The sequence below is a fragment of the Mus pahari genome, chromosome 6, assembly GCF_900095145.1.
Source record: "Mus pahari chromosome 6, PAHARI_EIJ_v1.1, whole genome shotgun sequence".
Classification (NCBI taxonomy): Eukaryota; Metazoa; Chordata; class Mammalia; order Rodentia; family Muridae; genus Mus; species Mus pahari.
The window spans coordinates 80,948,794-80,954,035 of record NC_034595.1 but is presented as its reverse complement, the minus strand read 5'-3'; positions in this window follow the sequence as shown (position 1 = coordinate 80,954,035).

Sequence of the window (5,242 nt, the reverse complement as noted above, 5' to 3'; positions counted from 1 at the left end):
TGTCACATGGTTGGGCCAGGCCTTGGAGTGTCCTGGTGCTAACACCCACCCACCCACGGCTCAGGCTTTTCTGGGGAGCCCCACTGGCATATAAACCCTCTCTCCACTCACTAGGCAGAGAGCAGGATTGTTGACTTCCACAGAAAAAGCCATAGTATGGAAGTGAGTATCTCCCTGCAACTTGAACCTGGGTAGAAGAGGGTAGATCGGGGTGAAAGTCTATCCTGGATAAATAGTTCTACAATTCAGAATAGGCCCTACCTAATCAATGAAAAGATCCTCAACCCAATAGAAAAATGAGCAAAAGATAAAAAAAAAATGAAAACTTGATGTTAAAGGAACATAGTAGATAGTCACATCTGGAAGCCTAGCACTTGGGCCACTAACGCAGGATGGCAAGTTCAAGGCTGACTTGAACTACATCTGGAGACCCCGTCTCAAAACCCCACAATAAGGGCCAATGAGGCAGCTCAGCCAAGTCTGCAGACCCAGCCTACCACAGGAGCCACTACAACGTGCAATGTGCGGGGATGTGGTAGAGAAAGGGTAGAGAGGAACTGCCTGATGTGGGCAGCCTGCCCTGCTACCTGAGGCCATGGGGAACGTCCAGCCCCCATTACACTGAGGGCCATGTCTGGGTTCCCAGCAGAGCAGCAGCAGAGGTCTGTGCCCATGCTTAGAGCTCATATTACCACCAAAGTCCATGCAGATAGCCCTGGTCTGGGCTGCTGCCTGGGACCAAGGGTAGTGCAGACCTAGTCCCGCCCCTCTCTGGGGCGATCAGAAAAACAGGCTTGCACCTTGCCTGGGTAGCACAATAGAGCTGGCCGTGGGGTTGGGGGGGGACCAAGTGAAGGGCTCTTGGGTGTGTGGAGAGATAGCTCCACCCCTCATCTGCCAAGAGGTAGAGTGACCACAGGAGAGCTGCCCTTCCTTTCTCACCCCATGAAGCCTGCCTATGTTAGAGCTGGCCAGAGGTCTGTAGAGCAGGGGAGCTGGCCCCGCCCCTCAACAGCTGCAGCACTCAAGAGAGCAGGCCCTGCATCTTGCCCTGGTAGCACACTAGAACTGGCCCTGGTGGCATGGAGGAAGGTGAGCCAGCCCAAGAGCATGAGAGTAGGAGAGTTGACCCTGCCCCTTGCTGTCTATGGCATTGGGTGAACTAGCTAAGGCAGTGCTGGAGAGCCCACTCAAGTGGTGTGGGTGTGGGAGAGCTGGGGGTGGGTCTGACCAACTCAGCTACCACCCAGGCCCAGATCCAAGGCTTTGAGTGGGCCCACCCCAACATCTACCCCATCTATGAGCTGCCGGGGCTCCTAAAGGGGCCGGCCGGTCCTGCACACTGAAAGCAGCAGAATCGCCATGACTCGGGGCAACAACAAGCTATCAGACAGGAGTCCAGGTGAGGATAGAGTAGCAGAAGCCAGAGGACTCAGACCAGACGAAGGAGTCACTGCAATGAACATTTGCAAGCAAGGAAGTGTGGACAGAGGGGTGTACTATGGGACACACTACAGCTCCCAGGATAAGATGTATTTTGTTTTGTTCTGTTTTGCCTTGTTTTTGTTTTTTTGTTTGTTTGTTCATTTGTTTGCTTGTTTTTCGAAACAGGGTTTCTCTGTGTAGCCCTGGCTGTCCTGGAACTCACTCTGTAGACCAGGCTGGCCTCGAACTCAGAAATTCGCCTGCCTCTGCCCCCCCAAGTGCTGGGATTAAAGGCATGCACCACCACTTCCCGGCCTTGTTTTTGTTTTTTAAGTTTATTTGGGGAGGGGTTGCAAGGACAGAGGGCAGACACAAAGAGATGAATGGGATTAGGGTACATGGTGCAAAATAAACAAAGAGTGATTACAAAGTCTAAAAAACAACGTTAGACAGTTAATGAGGTCTTTATCGAGAATGGTTTGGTGACTTGTTGACTGTAAATACGCCTGCCTTTAAACTGGACAATCCCACACCTACCAACACACCCAGCCGAAGATGGCTGAGAAGGTGGCCAATGGTGACTCTGCCCGCCCACCATGCTTGTGACGTTACCTTGCATTGTTGCTATGAGGAACTGGGTCACAGATCGCATTCAGGGGAGAAAGAACATTGAGCAACTGAGAGTTAGAAAAAAAAGAGGCCAGAGGCTAAGACAGGCAGAAATGTCTCCAAGGGTAAACAAAACAGTATAAAGATTTGGGGGTGGGCAACACTGGCAGAGATGAGGGAATGTGAGTCAGAGGAGCCCTAGATAGAAGGGATGGGCGGTCCTGACACCTGACAGAGCCAGGGCAAACACTGGACCCTGCCTGGCCTGTGGAGAGGCTTGGTACCATGAAACCTGATCAGCCACTTGACATTTGCATCGACCTCACAGACCTAAGCCAGGCAACTGCGTTAACAAGCCACCCTCAGCCTCAACCCGGTGCTTCAGAGCCTGGATACTCAGGGACCACGGGTGGCTGCTCAGGTGACCTTGGACAAACCCAGATTATTTGCTCAGATGACCAGGGCAAATCTGTATATTCACAGAGAGCCCAAGTCTGTGAGGAGGAGGTGGATCAGGCCCAAGAAGTGCTGGGTTGTCCTGAGAGCAAAGCAGGGCTCCCCAGAGCTCTCAAAGCACATGCCTGCCACACACCTGCGCACACACACACACACACACACACACACACGTGTGTGTGCGCACCTACCACACACATACCTGCACTCATACACATCTATACACACACCTACCACACACACACACACACACCTGCACACACACACACACACCTACCACACACACACACCTGCACACACACACACACACACATACCTGCACTCATACACACCTATACACACACCTACCACACACACACACCTGCCACATACACCTGCACACATACACACCTGCCACACACACACCTGCACACACACACCACATCTGCACACATACACACCTGCGCACACACACACACACACCCCTGCACACATACACACCTGTCCACACATACACCTGCCCACACACATACCTGCACATATACACACCTGGCACACACACACACACACACACACACACACACACACCTGCCACAGCCCAGAAGCCTAGTCCTAAAGAAATGCTTGTGCTTAGTGAGGACCAGCGACACCTGCCTAGGGTGTCCAGGCAGGGGCAGGCCAGGGGGTGGGGGCGGAGAGACAGAGAGCAGGTACTGTACCTGGCAGCCATAACTGACTTTCAAGCTCCTGTGAGGATCTGTCAAGATGCTGCAGATGCTGAGGAAACCATTGCTTGCCTGAGACCCACTTTGACCACGCCCCACAGTTCTCCTCAGCTTGTCAGTATGTATTAGGGCTTAACTGAGAAGCCACTCGGTCCTGAATAGCACAGCTTGGGGATCCAGAAAGTAGAGGCCCAGACTAGGGTCCTGGAGGGATGCCTTGGCTTCTGGACCTTGTGAGGGCTTGCCCTTACACTCCTCAGAGAAGTCCCACCGGGGTCAAGTCCAGCTGCTCACAGTGGGAAGCAGCTCGGAGATCACCCTGTCGGAGGACCCTCTGTCCTGTGGGATGCTCCCCGTCAGAGCACATCTACTGGATTCTTCATCTTAGCCTTCTTTTACTCCTCCCTGTCCTGTATTTCCAGTAACTAGAGGTCAGCCTGAGGTCCTCTGGCGAGGTTCTTCAGCAGTGCTGGCAGTGCCTGGCCACATGTCCTTGGCCAGCCCTGGAGGTCATTAGTATACTCACCTGTTCTGAACCAGCCACTCATGGGAATTCTCTGGGAGCTTAGCATCCCTGGAAGACACTTAGTAAGAACAGAGTGGGAACCAGAGGCTAAATCCCCAGCCTTCTTTTTCTCTAGGGGAGGCTTCTGGAATGTTCTGTAGTCTTGAACTTCCATTGCCTGAGTGTCACCCACTCATCAGTTCATTTTTAACCTTTTGAGTGTCCGCATCCATGTTTGTGCGCACACATCTCTGTGTGTGTGTGTGTGTGTGTGTGTGTGTGTGTAGGTAGATGAGTGTGAACATGTGAGTGTGTATAGAACCATGGGCCAATCTTGGATGGCTTCCTCATTTGCTCTCCACCTTATTTTTCCGAGGCAGAGTCTCTCACCATACCCTAGAGCTCACCCCTAAGCTAGGCTGACTGCCAGTGAGGTCCTGGGGTCCCCCAGGCTTCACCTCCCCTGTGGTGTGATCACATGCCGCCCGGCGGTACACGGGTGCTGGAGATCTGAACCCAGGTCTTCACGCTTGTGTAGCCATCTCTGCCGCTCTGATCCTTCCTTGTGTTGCTGGCTTTCTTCCTCCCCAGCATCACCACACCTCTCCTTTATTCCTTGATCATTTCTGAGGTAAACTACTTGGACCCAAATCCTTTTTCTAGGGTCTCGTGTTTGGGAAACAACTCACAAGCGGAGTTGTGTGTGTCACAGCATCTCAGGGGACACATGAAGTTCTCAAGTGTTGGTGCCATCAGAGGTAATGACCTGCTTCCCATTAGAACATTCGTTATCAACCTCCCGTGATTAATTGTTCCATCCATCAGTGATTATTGCCTGAATCAATTATTTTACTAAGGGATATAAAAAGAAAGTGGTTTCCAAATCCTATCAATCCTTCTTAGCTAGGATATACATATATTTAACTTTCCTCATAAGGCAGGACTTTCAGGTTGAGATGAAGTGGGAGAGGCCAGGCTAAGGGCCTGATTCTTTCCTTCCTCATTGCTGACTCTCAGGATGAGGAATTGTGCCCTACATACTTCCAATGGTATTTAATGACACTTGATGGGTTTGTGGCTCTGAGTGCTTGTCTCCTGGCTGGTGGCTCAACTTTGAGAGGCAGTGGAGTCTTTAGGAGGTCAAGCCAGGCTGATAGAACTGGGTCTCTAGAGGCCTAGGAAGCTGGCTCAGTGCATAAAGTCCTTGTCTGGGAAGCACAAAGACCCAAGTCCGGTCCCCAGAACCCACGGACAGAAGTCTGGGACTGTGGTGCCCACGTGTAACCCCAGCTGGGGAGGCAGAGGCAGGTGGGCTCTGCTGCCTAACCAGCCTAGAATAATCTGCAGGCTCCAGGTCAGTGAAAGAACTTGTCTCAAAAACCAAGCAGTCCGGGTGTGGAGGTGCACGCCTTTAATCCCAGCCCTCGGGGGGGGGAGCAGATAGATCCCTGGATCTAAATGACCTGACCGCTTAGCTAGAGCTGTAGCCCCAGGTTGGGAGAGAGAGAGAGAGAGAGAGAGAGAGAGAGAGAGAGAGAGAGAGAGA